Below are 20780 nucleotides of genomic sequence, written 5' to 3' on the forward strand. Positions count from 1 at the left end.
AAGATCAAGTTAATACTTCGAATTGTGTGGTACTTGAGTTTAAGTAAGGGGACAATGGAAATGGAGTTGTACCGTGATTAAGCAGTCCTGGCACCAGGGGGCGCCTGGGTGGCTCAGTCTGTTGAGCATCTGATTCCTGGTTTCAGCTGGGATTGTGATCTCATCAGGACTGTGGGATCCAGCCCCATCTGGAGTGCTGCATTGGGCTCCACACTCAGCAGGGAGTCTGCTTGAGATTACCTCCCTCTGCCCCTCACCCCATGAGTGTGTGTACTCTCTCTCTCAATAAATAAATAAATCTTTAAAAAAAAAAAGCATTCCTGGCAATCATTCCAGTTCTGTCCCTGTCTAGCAGTGTGATATGGAAGCCTTAGTCTTCTTGGATATATGTAATCACTGGTTGGCCTAGTTGATATCTCTATTGACTTGAGGAATTAAAATAGCATGATACTTGCAAAGAATTTCTAAAAAAATCACTGTGGCTGAAATAAGGCTTAGAGGTGAGGCTGATGAAGAAGGTTTGGGAGTATGCAGTGGTGGGAGATGGCTGCAGAGAGACGCAGGACTCAGCTGTTAGGGGTCTGGAAGCCATCTCTTAGAGTTCCAAGTAATTATAGGTCAAATGATGGTTCTTGTAGGTTTTTTTTTTCACTCCAAAAATTTAATAGTCATTCTTTAATATCATTAAATATTAGAGTCAAGTTTTCCTCACTTGTACTTTGTTCAAGTCAGGATCTAAAGAAGACCCATAGATTGCAATTGTTTGGTAACTCTTTCTTTCTCTCCCCCTTTCCTCTCTTTAATAACAGCTTTATTGAGATATAATTCATATATTTTACAGTATACATATATTTAAAGTATACAATGCAATGCCACACAGTTGTGCAAACATCACCACAATCAATTTTAGAACATGTTGTGACCCCAAAAAGAAACCCTGTGCTTGTTAATAGTCAATTCCTCATTTCCTCTCAACTCACCCCTAGGCCTAGGCAAATACGAATCCATTTTCTGTGTCTGTGGATTTGTTCACTGGGAACATTTCATATAAATGAAGTGAAATCATATAAGTGAAATCATATAATATGTAGTCTTTTGTCATCTTTCACTTAGCATAAGTTTTCAGGGCTCATCCATGTTGTAGCATATGTAAGTACTTTACTCCTTTTTGTTGCTGAATAATATTCCATTGATGGACATTTGGGTTGGTTCTACTTTTTGTCTATTATGAATAATGCTGCTATGGTCATTTGCATACAAGTTTTTGTGTGGACGTTTGTTTTAATTTCTTTTGTGTATATCTAGGAATGGAATTGCTGGGTTATGTGGTAACTCTATGTTTTACATTTTGTGGAACTGCCAGCCTGTTTTCCTGCACCATTTTACAACCCCACCAGCATTGTGTTCCATCAGCAGAGGGGTCCAATTTCTCCATATCCTACCCAACGTTTATTATTATCTGTCTTTTTTATTATAGGCATCCTAGTGGGTGTGAGGTGATACCTCATGATACTTTTTTTTTTTTAGATTTTATTTATTTATGAGAGACATACACACACAGAGGCAGAGATATAGGCAGAGGGAGAATCAGGCCCCCTGTGGTGGAGCCTGATGTGGGACTCGATCCCAGGACCCTGGGATCATGACCCGAGCCAAAGGCAGACGCTCAAACATTGAGCCACTCAGATGTCCCCCTCATTATACTTTTGATTTGCATTTCCCTGATGGGCCTTGGAGGGTGGTAGAGTGGCATTATCTGGTACAGTTTTTACAATGATTACTCTTACTGCATTGTAGAAGATGGATTAGATGGGTACAGGAAATAAATAGGTGAAAGATGACAGTAGAGAGACAAAGGTAGTCGTAGTGAGGATGATGAGACATAAAGGATCACAGGGGTAGCTAAGAAGTACAGTCTGTAGTAATTTGTGACTGATTTTATGTGGGGATTGGGGAGTGCTTACAACTGGATTTCCTGTATGGGCAGCTGGGTTTAGGGGTTGGTGCCATTCATTGACATAAGGGTCAGAGCAGGGTGGAGGGAAGAGTGATGTGTTTAGATTTGGATGGGTTGAGTCTGATGTGAAGTGCTTACTGTCAAGAGAAGACATTTGGAGAGATCTCTGGACTGTGGTGCATCTGCTATATGATTAAGGAAGTACAAGGGGAACTAGAGGTATAATACCCCTTTCCCATCCTCAAGGAGGGGAGATATGGAAAGGAAAGCAAGGCCTTCTCTGTGCCAGTCTCCAGTACTTGGTATGAGAGCACAGAGATGACAAGGACCATGCCCTCAGGGTTCCATAGCATTCTAGTGGGAGGGAGAGGGAGTAGGAAGAGTGAAGGAGATAGGAGGAGAGGAGGGAGAGAGAGATATGGTATAGATAACACAGCATCTGTGAAAATCCACTCATTCAGTTAGTATTTATTGAGTGTCTACTATGTTCCAGGTGCTGTTCTAGGCACTGGGGATCCAGCAGAGAACAAAGATAAAAAATTTTGTCATCGTGGATTTTAAATTCATGTGGGGTTTCCAGACTATAAACATTAAGTAAACTACATATTATGTTAGAAGGTTATAAAACAAGGAAAACCTAAAATTATGAGGGGGTGGGAATGTGGTACAGTGACGTAGGGGATGGTGGTGATATAGTTTTAAGTAGAATGACCAGATATGAAGAAGAGTCATTTGAGCAAAGATTTGAAGGTGGTAGGGGAGAGTGCCATGTAAATGTGTAGGAGAAGGACATTCTACACAGGGAATGAAGGTGCAGAGGTCCCAAGGCAGGATTGTGCCCAGAAAGTTCAAGGAACAGCTAAAGGTCAGTGTAGCCAGAGTAGAGTGAGGTGAAGGTAGAGTAGTAGATGAGTTCAGGGAGAGGGGGCTTGAGGGGTTGGGTAGGGAAGAGGGGTAGGTGCCAGATTATGTGAGTTATTGTGGGCCACTGTAAGGAGTTTGGCTTCTGCTCTGAGATAGGAATTTATTGGATTTGACTTAAGGGCTTGAAAGTATCACCCTGGCTATTGTACGGAAAGTTTATTGAGATGGAGATGGCCGAAGTAGAATCAGGGAGGCCAGTTGGAGAGATTCATGCAGTAATTCTGGTGAGAGACAGTGATGGCTTGGGCCAACATGACAAGTAGTGGTTGGATTCTGGATTCACTGTGAAGGTACAGTGACAGATTGGTTGTGGGCTTTGTGACCCAAGGGAGGAGTCAAGGATGACCCCTTGTTTGATAGCCTGAGCCAGGGGAAGGAGAGGGATGGCACTGAGAGAGGATGACCGCCCAGGAGAAGATTTGGGCAGAAGGTTTGCCCACTCCATTTGCCATGTCTAGTGCAGGTCTAAGTACAGATGCTGGGCCAGTCGGGGTGAGCAATCAGACCACAGGGGTGAGGAGTTCCGGCAGATGCTTGAACCAGAGATCTAAATGTGGAGCATGTTCCCACCCCTGCAGGCAGGGTCACAGAACCCATATGGATCATATTCCTTGTAGGAGAAGAGGGTTAACAAGAGGACAAGCTCTGCATTTCTTTCCCTACCTCTTCATAACCAAATCTGAGATGGTTCAGGTGGGATGCAGTGACCTCTAAACTCTCCAGGTCTCAGATGCAAGAATCAGGTGGGGCTGCAGACCCTTGGTCCTGAGGTGCATGTGGAAGGATCTTAACTCTCATTTCTGGAGCCTTGTGGTGCTTTTTCCATTTACCTTTTTGAAAAATTCAGAGAAGTACATTTCTGGTTCTTGCTCCATATAGGATTCAGTAAAAGAACTCTAATTCCTTCAATTTATTGAAATTTGTTCCGGGATAACATCTCTGTCAAAGCTCTTTAGTAAAAGCAGATTTGTATGTATGTGTGTGGTGGGGAAACTGGAGAGAGGTTGTCTCTTCTAAGGCAGAATTTGATTGGCATTGCCTCTTAAAATCGTTATTCCTGGCAAAAATCTTCCTAACATGCTATTTGGATATAAAGAATGGGGGAACTGTATTCCATGAAAAGATACACTGGTAGAAAAGTGGCTCTGGCTACTTAACTAATTTTTTTTTTTTAGGAAATGCATTTGTAATTTTAGAATATTCTTGATGGACATTTCACTGGTAAATTTGGCAAAAAATGCTTATAAAGTTTTACTTGTTTTTTTCCCAGGAAGATACCGTTAGAACTTAAAGTCTTTTGAAACGCTTTAGAAACACTAGTCAGTATAATGCCTTGCAGGGTGTTAAAATCAAGTGCTAGTCTTTGTGTTCTTTGCATTTTGTCAGTTGAAAATGTGCAGAAAAGTCCATCTGAAATTCTCTTTGGGCCACTTAATTCAGCTTCATTGCAGTGCAAGTAGAATAAAAATAATATCAAAGAAACCTAACAGGTGAATTGAAATATGGATTTGGGGGTGAATCAGTGGCTCATCCTTAAAATATCTTTATTTTTCCATTTCATGAATTTAGCCTGAGGACCATTTTAGCTAAAACTCTAGACAGTATATGTCCTCTGCTGGCTTGGTTAGAGAACATGGGCAAATAGATTTTAGTTTTTACAAATGTGAATTCAATAAGTCACTCAAATTCCAAATAAATAAATTTATAAATTCACTTATGTTCTAGAATAAATGGAAGTAATTATGACTGCATTAGTGCAGCATTAATTAACATTGCTAATTCTTTGTATGTAATTATGTCAAATACTAACACTAATAAAATGTAAATATCAAATGAATAAGAGAGGAGCCTCCCTCCTCTTTTTAACGCCACCACATTACAGCGTCACATTATGAACACACAATATCATCAAGCTTCCAGACACCTACTTTCTAAATACAGGCTGTATGAATTCTAATGAAAACATGAACTCTGTGGTATAAATCTCCTCTGCTGCCTGGTTCAATGAGGGGCTGCCCAACAAACCAATAATTCCATTCCTCAGAGTATTGCTGAGAATATTTATATAATTAAATATCATCTGTTTCCCCATTTAATTCCTGGTGGCTTTTTTTTTTTCCCTGGCTGTTTTTGCTATTTCCTTGGATGGGAATGGCCCAATAATGTTGTGCAGCTCTGATGGATTATCTTCATTAGCTACTTGGGGTGATGAGTCCCTGAGTAATGCTGAATTTGATTTACCATGCACCAAAGCCGAATCTTATGTGGAAGTTCTAAGTGGGGCAGGTTTTATGCAGCTTTTAACTGGTGTGAAGAAGAGAAAAAAAAATAAAGTTCTTTTAGGAAATGATTTTGGGACACACAGAATCTTTTTTGATAAAGAACGAAGAACAGGATGTGCCGAAAAGAACACAGGATGCCTGGGTTCTGAATCTAGGGGTACTGCTGACTCTAGCGGCTGATTCTTCAGTCTTGGTTTCTGTATTCAGAAAGCAAGAGAACTGGAATGGCAGCTGTCCAAGGCCTCTTCCCGCAAGAACCAGGCTGGGAATTGACAGACCTGTGTGTGAGTCCTGCCATTGGGCTCATAGCACAGCTCCCAGGCAGGCCACCCTCTATTTCAAGCCTCAGGTTCTGCAGTTTTAAAAGGGGACACACCATTCACTTGGTCCAGGGTGGTCGAGAAGATTAAGCAGGAAACTTGAGAGCAACTGCACAGTCTGGTTTCCAGCAGGTGATCATGGAACACTGGGTCCCTGCCCTTCCGTTCTATCTGAGAATCTAGAAGGCACAGAGAGTGCGACTTTGAAACAGGGTCTTAGGACTTTTGACATGAAGTGATTAAATACTAAAGTGACAGATTTGAGCCTGCGACAGAGAGGGGGTCTGCTACGGAACAATGCTTGAATTATTCCTATAGCTCTGAGCCAAAGCTCTTACTTATTTATATTTTTGGAAGGGGTGTTGGCAGAATTGAGGCTTTGGGGCTGTGGTGTGTGATCTTGAGTGCATCCTGCTATCATTTTGAGTATTCAAAACACCCGCTGAGTGCCAACAATGCTTCTCCCTTAATTCACAAGTATTTGCTTTCTGTGAGTGCCCTGCTTCTGAAGGTGCTATGAAGTGCTTCCTGATGAGCTGGCGGTATGATAAACGGAGGGCCAGCCACCATGCAAGAGGGGAGGGCCGAGGGGCTTTTATTGCAGGGCTTGTCAAACTATGGCAAGGGGAAAATCTATAGCGTGATGGTTGGCCTAAAGAATCAAGTACAAGATAAGACAGACTAAGGGAACAATTTCCTTTTATATTCCCAGGCCTGGTTCCAGCAGTATTAGGCTCCCTTGTGGGTTTGGGATACATTGCGTATTCTAGCATGTGAATATATCTGTTCCTAACCCCAACACTTCCGTTGCTCTAGGAAGAGTTGCTTTCTGGGTGCTGCCGCCATTTCTTTGGCCCCAGGACATCCCCGCCCCCTATTATTTCCATGGTTCTGTCCTGCTCTTCTTTCCTCAGAGACCTTGGAAAAGGGGAAGGAGAAGGAAGGCAGTCGCCTGGAGATGTGGGATTTGGAAGGTGGGGAGAGGTGGCCCAGGGGCTTCTAAAGAACATAAAAGAAGGGATACAGAATTCAGTAGTCCCCCCTTCTCTCAGTGAAGGGTACTTGTAAAAGGCAGTCGTGCAAGAGGCAAGAAAGGTCTCCAGAGTGCCTGATTGAGAATACATAGGCACACAGATACACCCATAAAGTAATGGTATTAATGACATGAGTAGCTTCTATTTATTACTGATTTCTGTGTTTTAGGCATTGTACTAAGGACTCTGTATACTCCATTTCATTTAATTCTCTTGACCTATAAAGTAGGTACTAATATCATTCCCATTTGTAGATGGAGAGACTAGGGCTTGGGGAGGTTAGGTGGCTCGATCAAGGTCATCTAGGGAGGGGCACTAGGATTCTGAAGCAGGCATGATCAGAGCAGTCACACTTTAACCACAACTACGTCGTGTGCAGTGGGAGTTCACAAGGTATCATGGAGACTTAGACTTGGGGGGCTGGTACTCTGAGACCCTAAGATGGATCCTTAGCTCTTACTTGACCTCTTCAAGGTAATCTGTTTTCTCTTTTGTAAAGCGGTACTCACCTTGTTGGGCTCTGTGAGAAGAAAACGAGGCCAGGTGAACGAAACTGCTGGGCATGCTGTTAAGAAGCCACAAATGTTTGTTCCATTTAAACTGTCACGAGGCTGATAGTCATTGACCATAGTTATAATGCTGCCATTTCCCTGGGGGACGGGGGCGGGGTACTCACGCACATGGAGTTGGAGAACAGAATTCCTATTTCGGTGCTATACTAGAAAGTCAGATTAAGCCAGCATGTATCCGGAAGTTGGAAGGATAAGTGTGAAATCAGTATGGTGTTGGGTAGAGACAGAATGCTCTGGCATCCTAGTGTGCTCTGAAATCAAAGGACCATGTACAGGATGGGTAATGTGGGAGCCACAGGCATCATGAAGGGGAAGGCACACCTGGGTAAGATTTTTGTCAGGGGCCATAGACCCTACTGAGATGGACAGTGGATGCCTCTGTGGCAGCAGATGGCCCATCGAGACGGAGCAGGTGGGAAGGTTGCCACTACCAGCATGGCATCTTCTGCCATTTTGCCTTGAGTTGGTGTTGTCAGCTGCCACTTTTTAAAATATGAACACTCAAGGTACTTTATAGAATTAGGTTTTCTGTTTTCTGTGTTCTGAACCCAGAAGGGAGATTAATACTGCCAGGTCTACTTCTGGAAATATAAGAGGAAATTATTCTCTTAGTCTGTCTTATCTTGTACTTGATTCTTTGGGTCCTTAAGTATTTTTTTTGTTGTTGTTGTTATTGTTGTTTTGTTTTCACTATTCTCCTCTTAAGAAACCATGCTTTTCTTTTTAAAACCACATACTTAGGGGCACCTGGGTGGCTCATTCAGGGCCCTGGGATCGAGCCCCGCATTGGGCTCCCTGCTCAGCAGGAAATCTGCTTCTCCCTCTTCCTCTGCCCCCCCCATGCTTGCTTGTGTGCTCGCTCTCTCTCTGAAATAAATAAATAAAAGCTCTAAAAAACAAACATACTTAGCCACAGGTAAACTTATATCATGGAGTAGTACTTTTAACTGAACATAAAGAAAAATAAGTCTAAGGGTTAATGTATCTTTCTTCCTCGTCCTGAACTATTATCATTCACACTTTAAGGTAATCCTCATCATAGCCTTCCTGATCTCATTTCTCCATTAGAATGTTTCTGTTAAATTTTCCTTTTTTTAATTAAAAAATTTTTTTTCTATTAAACTTCCTTAAATACTTCTGGAATGAAAAAAATCCCTCTGTGGACTGTTTACAAAGCCTTGAGACTTCTGTGTATTTGGCACCAGATCCCTTCTCTTAGCTGCTAGTCCGTGTTCCCCATCTCACTGATGTTTAGTTAGGGCAACCAAAGAGATGGTCCTGGTTGGCTTCTCCAGCTTTGTGGAAGTTTTATGCTGTGCTGTTTCTACCTCTCCCCCTTTTTATAGGACTCCTCCATAGGCCAAATAAAAGTGAAATATATTTTTTGCCATTGTATTTTATTTTACTTTATGTGTGTATTTAATTGAAGAATAATTGACATATAGTGTTAGATTCATTTCAGATGTACGACATAGTGGTTTGACAATTGTGTACATTAGCAGTGCTCACTGCAGTAAGTGTAGTTGCCATTTGTCACCATACAGTTATTATAATATTATTGACTATATTCCCTATGCTGTACTTTTGATCCCTATGACTTATTGGTTTTATAACCAGAAGTTTGTACTTCTAAATGCCCCTCACCTGTTTTATTTCACCTATCCCTACTTCCTCTTCTCTGGCGAACACAGGTTCTCTGTACTTAGACTATTTCGCTTTTTTGTTTGTTTGTTTGTTTGTTTTAGATTCCACATTTAAGTGAAACCATATGATACTTGTCTTTTTCTGACTGAATTATTTCCCTTGGTATAATACCCACTAAGTTGTGATGAATGGCAAGGTTTCATTCTTTTTATAGTAATATTCAATTATATATACATACATTGATAGACACTTAGATTGCTTCCATATCTTGGCTATCATCAATAATAGTATACGGGTGCATATATATTTTTGAATTAGTGTTTTTGTTTTTTGGGGGTAAATACCCAGCAGTGAAATTACTGGTTCATATGGTGTTTCTATTTTTAATTTTTTGAGGCACCTCCATACTGTTTTTCATAGTGGTTGCACCAATTTACATTTTTACCAACACTGCATAAGAGTTCCTTTTTCTCCACATTCTTGTCAGCAGTTGTTATTTCTTGTGTTTTTTTTTTTTTTAATCCTAACTGTTTTGACTGGTATTAGGTAATGCATGCATTTCCCCGATGATCAGTGATGTTGAGCATCTTTTCATGACTGTTGGCCATCTGTATGTCTTCTTTGGATCAAATGTCTTTTCATGTCTTCTGTCCATTTTTAAATTGATGTTGAGTTGTATGAGTTCTATATATTTTTTGGATATTAACCACTTGTTAGATATATCATTTGCCAATATCTTCTCCCATTTAGTGGGTTGCCTTTTTGTTTTGTTGATAGTTTACATTGCTGTGCAAAAGCTTTATATATATATATATATATATATATATATATATATATATATATATAGTCCCAATAGTTTATTTTTGCTTTTGTTTTCCTTGACTACGCATTCATATCTAGAAAATGCAGCTAAAGCCAATGTCTTATAAACCAGAGATTCCTTTTGGTTTTATTTTAGGAGTTTTATGATTTCAGGTATTATATTTAGGTAATTCACTTTGAGTTTATTTTTGTGTATGGTGTAAGAAAGTAGTTGGGTTTTATTCTTTTGCATTGTATATTCTTCCTTCTTTTGTCATAGATTAGTTGACCATATAAACATGGATTTCTTTCTGGACTTTCTATTTCATTCCATTGATCTATGTGTCTATTTTTGTGCCTAGTACCATACTATTTTGATTACTTTAGCTTTGTAGTATAGTTTAAAATCTGAGATTGTAATACTTCCACCTTTGTTCTTTTTTTCTCAAGGTTGCTTTGGCTATTTGAGGTATTTTGTGGCTCCATACAAATTTTAGAATTGCTTGTATTAGTTATGTGGAAAGTTCTATTGGTATTTTGAAAGAGATTGCATTGAATCTATAGATTGCTTTTGATAGCATAGACATTTTAACAATATCTGTTCTTCCAATCCATGAACATGGTATATCTTTCCATTTGTGCTATCTTCAGTTTCTTTTATTGATGTTTCATGGTTTTCAGAGTACACATCTGTCACCTTGTTGGTGAAATTTATTCCTAGGTATTTTATTCTTCTTGATGCAATTGTAAATGGGATAGTTTTCTTAGTTTTTCTTTCTGCTACTTCATTATTAAGGTATAGAAATGCTACAGATTTCTGTATATTAATTTTGTATCCTGCAACTTTACTGAGTTCATTTATTAGTCCTAACTGATTTTTGGTGGTCTTTAGGATTTTCTGTATATAGTATCATGTAATCCGCAAATAATGACAGCTTTATTTCTTCCTTACCAATTTGGATGCCTTTTATTTCTTTTTGTTGTCTGTTTGCTGTAGCTAGGACTTCTAGTACTATGTTGAATAAAGGTAGTGAGAGTGGGCATCCTTGTATTTTTCCTGATCTTAGAGGAAGAACTTTCATGTTTCACCATTGAGTAATGTTAGCTATGTGTTTGTCATATATGGCTTTTATTATGTTGAGGTATGTTCCCTCTAAACCCATTGGTGAGAGTTTTTATCATGAACAGATGTTGAATTTTGTCTAGAATTTTCTGCATGTATTGAAATTATTATATTGTGTTTATCCTTCATTTTCTTAATGTGGTATATTACAGTGATTGATTTGGAGATACTGAACCATCTCTGCATCCCTGGAATAAGTCCCACTTGATCATAGTGAATGATCCTTCTAATGTATCACTGAATTGGTTTGCTAATAGTTTGTTGAGGATTTTTGCATCTATGTCCATTGGGGATATTAGCCTATGTTTTGCTTTCTTGTAGTGTCTTTGGTCTCAGTATTGGGGTAATGCTGGCCTCATAGAATGAATTTGGAAGCTTTGTTTCCTCCTCTAATTTTTGGACTAGTTTGAGAAGGATAGTAACTCTTTTTTATATGTTTGTTAGAATTCACCTATGAAGCCATCTGGTCTTGGACTTTTGTTTCTTGGGAGTTTTTGATTACTGATTCAATTTTGTTACTGGTAATCAGTCTGTTCAGATTTTCGATTTCTTCATCATTCACTCTTGGAAGATTGTATGTTTCTAGGAACTTATATCTATATTTTTAAATTTTATTTATTTATTCATGAGAGACACAGAGAGGGAGGCAGAGACACAGGCAGAGGGAGAAGCAGGCTCCATATAGGGAGCTTGATGTGGGACTCAATCCCGGGATTCCTGGATCACACCCTGAGCCAAAGGCAGACAGACGCTCCACTGCCAAGCCACCCAGACATCCCAGAATTTATCTATTTTTTCTGGGTTGTCCAATTTGTTGGCATATAATTTTTCATAGTATTCTCTTACAATCCTTTGTATTTCTGTGGTGTTGGTTAGTCTCCTATTTCATTTCTGATTTTATTTTAGTCCTTTCTTTTTGAAAAATTAAAATATTTAACAAGCAACCTCATGTTACAGAGAATGGAATAACTCTTGGGATTACATACTTGTACCCAAACCATAGTAGAATTCTTATTTTTAAAGTTAATACTATATTTGAAAACAAAATGCAATACCTGGAATACAGAAGGACTTTTAAAATATTAGTTTCTCTTCCCATCAGTACATGCTCCTTAATCCTGGTTGCCCATAAGAATTGTCTAAGAAACTTAAAAGAAAATATTGATGCCTGGTTTCTATCCTAGACTAATTAAATCAGAGTCTCAAGGGATGAAATATAGGTCCAAATATGTTTTAAAAGCTTCCCAGGTAATTCTAATATTCAGCTTAGGTGGAGAAATGTAGCTCTTAGAAGAATGCACCTGGTCTTTTTTTTTTTTTTTTTTCTTTTACACTTCTTGAGCTGCTGGCTTCTAATTAGAGTTAATATTACAATACATAATACCTTTGTTTCACATTAAACTTATTTAGAACTAGCACTTCTCTTTCCAATAACATACCCACTTTCTCTGGCTTAAGCACTCATTAAAAAAAAAAAAAAACAAACAAACAAACAAACAAAAAAACAACAACACAAAAAACAGCCGGATTTCCAATGAAGAAACTCAAGCTTACACCAGAACAGAACCTTTGAACTGCAGTCAAACAAGATTTTAGATCATGGATTTCAAATAGCTTGCTGGCAAAACTAGCCTGAAGACAGGCAAGAGGGTAAGACAAAGGTTGGGGGAGGAGGATAGGCTAACAGTTGAATTCACCCCTGTGCATTATTTACCAGGAAATGAGGGGCAGTCTGTGCACAGGTGGCCTTAATTTCCTAATGATACTTTACAAAGCTTTTAGTTTTTTTTAGGTTGAGTCTAATTTCTAACCCCCAAATCAGGACACACAGTCTTGTAAGTGAGAGAGTACGTATGATGCCATTGTCAGTGGAACCTGAGCCTGAGTTTCCAAATCTGTAAATTGGAGGCATTGAGGAGTCCGTTATGGGATTGCAAAAGGATTAAATAATTGCTAACATTTACTGAATGCTTACTTTATGTCACATATCATTCTAACTTCTAAAAAATATGAAGTTATTTAATTTCCAAAATAACTCTGTGAGTAGGTATCATCATCATCTCTTTGTTATAGACAAGAAACTAAAGCACAGAGATGCTAAGTAACTTGCCTGAGATTGCAGGGCTGGTCCATTGGGTACTGGGATTTGAACCCATGTAGTATGATTCTGCAGTCTGCACATAAAACTGTGCTGCTTTGCCTAGGGCATATGAGTTTGCTTGAGATAATGCCTGGCACAGGATAGACCCTCAAATGAATGAATCTGGTAACGGATGAATCTGGCTGATAAAACCAGACGGACCAGACATGATTTTGTCTACACTTAAAAGAGCCAAGGCAGAGAATTGGCATGGGGTGGGGGGGGTGGGGGTAGTCTAGTTGTAGGCTTTTTTAGAAGTTTTGGAGGGTTTGTTTAGTTGCATTGCAGGGTAGAGTGAACTTGGAATGTTACTAATTAATGAAACTGTCAAAGGTTGAAATGTACAGGAGATGCATTTTGGCATGGTATGTGTGCACATGTGTATATGTGCTTGTGTGTATGTGTACTTGTATTTGTGTGTGTGTATGTTTGTGAACATTTATGTATATGCATGTGTGTTTCTGTATTGGAGACTTACCTGAGAAGTGACCTGGTCTCAATCTTAAACTTCGCATTACCCAAGCTGGGGATCTACATTTTCTTTTTTGGCATCTTGTATTGCCCCAGCCCAGTTACTCACTTGCTCATACTTTCAGAGCTGGCTGCTATTTTTGCTGTATCAGCTTTGTCCTCACTAAGTGATATGATGGGTTCAGCCCTTTTCCTGAGGTCTGTGAGCAGCCCTGACTGCCAGCTCTGTGGCCTGCCTGGCTCTCAGTTGTCTGCAGAACCCATGAACTTACCTCCAAACCACAACCTAAGTGCATGTTAGCATCCTCTGGGACTGGCATCCAGGTTGCTCCCAGTCTCTCTGCCCAACTTTGCACCCTGAACACCCCTAATTAAATCAGGCCCTATAGAGGAGGGACCTGCATAAATCTAGTGTATTCCTAGGGTTGCGAAATCCTGGCTGTATGTACCTCATCTATGTGAAGAAGACAGGGTTATGTGGACAAGTTAGTCTTCTAGGAGCTGCAGGAAAACAGTAGGGCCAAATACCTTAACTCTGAGTCATTATACCTTTTACATTCTCCCCTTTCTTCTCCTCCTCTCTTCTCCATCCTCTTCCAACATTGCCCTTGCCCTTAAGCCCCCCTCTCCCTCACAAGGAATTAAAATGTTTTGTCTGGAAATAAGCGGACTTGGCAAATACGGCTGGGGCTCCCGCTGCAGCTGTGTTCAGTGTGTTTGGATGCCAGCAACGTGAGCTTTAACATGGAGATTGGTGTCCAAAGGCACCCGATATCGCTGTGTCCATTTCCATTGTGCTGAACATCACGTGGAAACCAATCAAATAATGATCTTGGGAATGAAATATTCAACGTACAGTGTTATTAACATATAAAAGACTTATGGGCCAATCACTTTTAAGTATGACAAGGCTTCAAAATGTGTTTCATTTGAGTATAGGGAAAAAGATTTTTGGGGGGTTGTTTATCAGCAGTGCCATGAGGGAGGCTTATTTCTTCCCTTTAAATCTGGATGAATATGCATGTGTGTGCTTGCATGATAATAACAATCATGCCAGCCAGGAGATTAGCTGAGCTTTTGCTGTAGTAATTCTAGCATGCAAATTCAAAGTATGCAGAGCAAGCAGAGGAGGCATGTGTGGCATCTTTTGCTTGTCTACTTCCCAACCTTTGTGCTGTGTCCTGGGTATGCATCAGGGACAGCTGAATATGGAACCTTCCTGGTGTTCAAAGCCTGTGTAGTTGGGTCCTTACAGGGATGCTGATCCACTTTCTCTTATTATGAGATATACAAACAAAAGGGTACACATAGAATTTAATGAATAATTACAGATATCTATGAAACTGCCCCTCTCCCAGGGAAAAGAATATTGCTTATACAGTAAAAGGTCCCCACGTACTCTGATATTGTGTAGGAAAACCAAGCATGTTGGGATGCCTGGGTGGCTCAGCGGTTACGTGTCTGCCTGAGGCTTGAGCGTGATCCTGGAGTCCTGGGATCGAGTCCCACATTGGACTCCCTGCATGGAGCCTGCTTCTCCCTCTGCCTATGTCCTGCCTCTCTCTCTGTGTGTCTCTCATGAATAAATAAATAAAATCTTTTAAAAAAAAAAAAAAGGAAAACTAGGCATGTTGAGTAGGCATGTGGGTGGCCAGGAATGCAAAAACTCTTTTAGGACTTGGCGATGACTGACCAGAAGACAGTTCCTTTCCTTTCTGATCTTTAGGAGACAATAGGGATTCTGGAACCGTGTTACTAGCTTTATGACGTTGGGTAATGTCATACGCACACACGCACCCCATGCCTTAGTTTTTCTATCTGTGAAATGGGGATAATAACGTACCTAAGTCAGGATTGTGGTGAGGATCAAGTATGTTAGTACACGGGAAACACTAAAAACTGTTAGTTTTTTGCTGCTACTATTACTACTACTTTTATTATTATTAATATTCTTGGGTCTATATGTGTTATTTTATGTGTTAACTTCTCAGTCTGGCAAATACTATTGACATATGTAGATTTATATTATTCTGGTCCATTCACATCACTAGGGTAGCATCATCCCAGGTCAGCCCAAATGCCACTGGGTATGTCTAAAGCATATGCAATTTCTCCCTCCACTTTCATGCAGAACATTGCAGTTTCACACAAAAACAGTTTTTAAAAGAATCCTAGAGTACAAATTGTTGAGAGGTAGAGAGGAGGATCCAGCACTGATTGAATATCTAAACAGTTCCATTTAGCCCCAGTGAAGAAACCCTACAAAATAAAGTATTTTAAGTTCCTTTTATAGGCCAGGAAAATGAGGCTCAGAGAAGTGAAGGAACTTGCTGTCACACAGATGGTAGAGTTCAGCTGGGATTTGAACATGTGTCTGTTTTCAAGGACCTGAGGGGCTTTAAGCTCACCTCACTTAGTTCAGCCTCCCATCCCTACAGGAATACATTTTTCCACATACCCACAAAGTGATAACCCAGGCTTTGCTGTAATACATCATAAATTTGGAAGAGCATGACATCTTGAATATGCTAAGTACCTATCAGTATACCTGATTAATTGCTTCTAGTCACTGGTAACACTAATTGACTTCAAGGCATGTGTAGATATTCATGATCAAAGACATACACGTTGTTGGTGATTAATCACCATGTGGTACGGGCAGGATTATGGGTGAACCCTAATAAAGGGCATGTTATAAGGATTTTGGTATTTGTATGCTTTTTCTTATAACCTTCTCTCACAGGGACAAGAGATAGCTTTCTCACTCAGATACTCAAATTGAAACATCAGCTGTGACAACCTGCTAAGGCATCAAAGTGATGATGTAGCAAAGACAGTGATGGAATCCTGAGTCTGTGGCTATGCTTAGACACTACTGCGTTCCCTTACTTCTTTATCAGTGTAACTGTCCAAGTGAAGGATTTGTACAATAGGAAAACTGGTGAAAACCTTAGCATATTCATCAGCCTTCATTACTAGGTTTATAAAGCACAACTCTTTGCCTTAACCAGGGGAAGTTAGCATAAACGGTTATTTAGCTCTGTGTGTATCCTCTGAGTTTTGTCCGTTTCTCAGTTTCCCATGTTCTTGCCACTTTAGTTTATTAGTGTTTGCTTATTTCAGAACTACTTACCTTTCACTCCATATGAAATTGACTCAAAATGGATCATAAACCTCACTGTAAGATCTAAAACCATCAGATTTCCTGAAGAAAACATTGGATAAATCTTTGTGACCTTAAGTTAGAGAAATAATTGTTAGACAGGACACAAAACCCCCCAAATTATAAAAGAAAAAAAAAACCCTGCTAAGTTGGGACTTTTAAAAAATTTTTTTTAAAAGTGTTCTTCAGAAGACATTGAGAAAATGAAAAGACCAATCTTGCACATATTAATTTCTAATGGTTTCATTTTCTTTGATGCTATTATAAGTGAAATCTTAAAAACATTTCAGTTTCTATCTGTTCCTTGTTAGTACATAAAAATTAACTTGATTTTTGTATATTGACCTTGTATCCTGAGACTTGTTAAATTCACATATTAATTCTAGTAACTATTTTTTGCCCATTCCTTAGTATTTTCTAGGTGGTCCATCCTGTCTTTTGTGAATAATGATGGTTTGATTTATTCCTTGCCTATCTAATGTGTTTTATTTCTTTTTCTTACCTTATTGGGCTGGTAAGGACCACCAGCATGATGTTGAATAGGAATGGTAATTGGAATAGATAGCCTAACCCTGTTCTGTTCTATCATTTCCCATTGATGCTGGCTGTTTGCTAGAGAGCCTCTAGCTAGGTTTTGTGCCATTCACTTTACTTGAGGCACATTGTTGAGAAGGCTGTAGCTTCCTAACCAACTTTTTCTCTGTATCTTTAATATTCTGCTCAAGGGTAGACAAAGAGAAAGGGTGGGCCAGATGTAGAGAGTTAGAAAAAGCTGCTATTATACGGGAGTCAGTTTTAATTTGTTTTAGAAATATTTGACCTTTCTCTCCTGTGGGCCAGCTTGGGCAGATCCCCCCTCCGCCCCAGGGTGTCCTTATTCTTTTCCCCCTCTACTCCTCAGGCCTGAACAAAAGTGTTGGGTTAGCATTTGGGGAGGGTTATTCCAATTTAAACTTTGCTTTTTGAAAATAGGACTTTATGAAAATGAATAGCTCTCTACATCTCCTTGTATTTGTAACAAGGATTCTTATCAATTTTCACCCTCTAATTTCTATGAGAGAAAACAAGGGCCTTATATCTTTGTTGATAAGACATCAAATAACTGTTATTAATGAGCAAAACTATGAGAAGAAATATACTTTTTAATTTGTCAGTGTTGTTCTTCCCCCGGTGACTAAATTGCAGCATATTTGATAGCACTGGCAGGCGACCACAAACTACTGGTATGGAATCACCCAGTTAATTAAATAAAGATTATATTACTGGAAAAAGCTAAATCATCAACTCAACCATGTGAAAAACACTTTTAAAATTATCTTTAAAATGTCTTTGCAATTTGTTTAGCTGGTAGTGGAATCTGTGCAAAGTATCAATCACGATAATAGTGTTATAGTTCTATTAACAACTACTCGAAATCAGAAGGTATTATATCTGTTGTTTAGATTTGCCAGAGCATTTCTTTTATAATGCTATAATGTGTTTATGTGTTTCTTATTAGAAAAGATAACACAGTATCTGAAGTCTGAAGTAGGCAATGGAATCAGAAGAATTTAGGTTATGGGACAGGGTGTATATAGGTAATAGCCCATATGCAGTGATGATGATAATAGTAATGGTGGTAGTAGTAGTAGTGGTAATAATAATAATAATAATAATAATACCAGCAAATTCCCTCCTAGATGTCCACCTGGACTAGGGAATACCCTCCAAGGTGGGTGGGGTCAGAGGGACAGAAGTGTCACAGAGCTACGGACATACTTTTTCTGTGCCAGTATCTAAAAAGTTGGTGACAGAAAGGCAATGGGATCTGGGGGGGAGGGATGGCTGGAGTGATGGTTACCCTGTATGAGAGATGATGCTGGGCTACTAGAGGATCTCATGGGTTTCAGAAGAGCGAAGGAATGACATTTGAGGAGAACCCAGGAAGTGTTGGTTGAGGTTAGAGGGACAGAACAGGCAGGAAGTGGAACTAGTTGGAAGGTCATGGCTGCTAGACTCATTTCCAGGGTTGACTCTGAAGCCTGAGCAGAAAAGTCCCGTTGTGGGTCAGTTGAGGAGACCGGTAGGGAAAGAGGAAAGAGACAAAGAGGACACAAGCTCCTAACTTGGAACACTGGCCAAATGGCAGACTATTAATTGAGAGGCAGAGGTTAGAGAAGTGCCAGTCAAAGAACCAGTGGATGGAAAGTTACCTTTGACCTGAAATAGAGGAGGGATAAGAGCACGGGTCAAGGAGGCAAAAGAAATAGCCCAACTTGGTATTGGGAATGGACATAGGATGAACTTCTAAAAGAGAAGCTACAACCAGTGTTGCATGGGAAAAGAACTGGCTCATGAGAGAGGGGGAATCAGGGAGCTTTGAAAAAATAGAGTCATGCTCTACTTGGAGGCAAAGTAGTCAAGCAGTCAGAGACTGCCTGCAGCTCACCTTCTCCTCAAGCAGAATCTTGGGTTGATTAACTAGCCATGCGTATGAAACACTTAGCATGAGCCAGACATAGTCACTGTGTCACAAAGACAAAGAAAAGCATCTTGAGGTTATGTGTGAGAAGGGGACAGATATCATAACAAGTGGAAATTGATAGCAAAAATGGGAGGAAAGAATTGGGTCTCTAGAGAGTTTAGAAGGTGAAGGAGAGAGAGGAAAGGGAAGAAGAACATTCCAGGCAGAAAGAAAGCATTGTAGAAAGGCCTTATAGATTAGCACAAGACTTATGCAAATAGATGAACTTGGAGGGAGAGTTGCTTTTTTTCCCTCAGAGCTGTCCCTTATGGGCCCTTTTTCTGTTTCAAAGCCTTCCCCAGTTCAAGCTGCTTTATTTACAGTCTTAAGTACCTTTAGTTCATGGATGTGGTTTTGAGCTTTTCCGTGAAATGCCAGGGCACCTGTGAGCTGAAGTTTCTCTGCATTAAACTCTATGTCGTCTTTGTTCTCTGCCACGTGAGAGAGTGAAAATGGTATCAGCAGTGTCATACCCAGGTCTTTGGATCTTGAAAGATCACCCTGGTGAGGAATTGAGACCAGTCAAATGGCCCACCATCACGGTTTAACTTGGTCTGGTGAAAGAAAGGGGTTGTGTCTCAGTAGCCAGGGTCACCTTGCTTCTACGCTGGGCCAAGTGGTCTCTGTTTCCATCCCTGCACTTGAAAGCATCAGCCTCCTCTGCTCCCCTTTGCAGGCAATGCCCACGAATTGAAGCCCCAACTGCTCTCCAGGCGTCTCCCTGACACCTCAGACTGAGCCCTCCTTGGGCTCCACGCCCAGCAGTCTTTCCGCTTGTCTCTTTCCTGGGCGTGCAGCCAGGCTCAACTTTTCAAGATGTTGTCATCCAAATCCTGCCTTGATTAACTCAATCTGCAGCCCCTTCTTTGTCACTGTTTTCTTGTCACTTTTAGTTTTGCCTGCAGTCATCTGTGTTCCTAGTCTGTCCCATCTTAGGTATTTGCATTTGCAAATGACTCCATTTACATTTAACTCACAGGAGGCAGCTTTGGTCTATGGCATAAAGAAGCACACCTGGGCTAGACCAAAAACCCTGGAGGAATCCAGTTGGCCATCCTAGGGTGCTGCGGAGGTTTGATGGACTGGGCTCAACATCCAAACCAAAGAGGATTAGCCTGGGCACGTTTCCAAAACAAGAGCTAAGATGGAGGACTCCCAGCCACATGGTTATCTGCGAAAGGTTTTGGGAAAGGGAGTAGGAGCCATCTTAGCCCTCTGCACATTACAAAAAGGGATGTGGGTACTTATTAATGGCTATATCAATGATGGCTGGAGAGGTAGAAGTAGGGAGCTTGTACCAACCCTGTAAAAGAGGAGAGGGTGTGAAGGGGACATGGATGGAAGTGCTTATGTTGCAGCCAGAAGAGAGGAAGTGGCCTAAGTAATCCCAAGTAGTGCATGGGGCAGGCAGGTGAGAGGATGACCAGGAGTGAACTCAGGCTGGAGGAACCCAGATTCACCAGTAGCAAACCATTATGTTTGGCATCATACAACTGTTTTTTTCCCATGGCTCTTCCTGGATCTTAGGACATTGTCTGGGCTTCCCTCCTGCCTCCCCTGATGTCTTCTTTTCCAGATAACTCACCAGCTAGCTTCCCTTCTTGAATTCAGACCCCAGCCCAGAATCTTGCATACTTCTCCCTCTTGAAGCTCATCCATGCTCCTAGCTTCAATTATTACTTCGATGGTGACAGACTCCCAAATCTATGTCTACCTTCTTGACCTCTCATTTGATCCTGTTCCCATTTTTTTTTTTTAATTGCTTGTTGGACCTTTCCACTGGCTGCGCCACTGCCACATCAGGCCCAGTGTGTGTGGTATACTGACATCTAGGTGGATGAGTCTG

General features: G+C 40.4%; 1 protein-coding gene across 3 annotated transcripts in view; it reads left to right on the forward strand.

Moving 5' to 3' along the window:
* Positions 1-20780, forward strand: part of MSRA (methionine sulfoxide reductase A) — a 423682-nt gene that overhangs the window by 110650 nt on the left and 292252 nt on the right. The gene's annotated exons all lie outside the window — the stretch shown is intronic.

Source organism: Nyctereutes procyonoides, unplaced genomic scaffold, assembly GCF_905146905.1.
Source record: "Nyctereutes procyonoides isolate TBG_1078 unplaced genomic scaffold, NYPRO_anot_genome, whole genome shotgun sequence".
Lineage (NCBI taxonomy): Eukaryota > Metazoa > Chordata > Mammalia > Carnivora > Canidae > Nyctereutes > Nyctereutes procyonoides.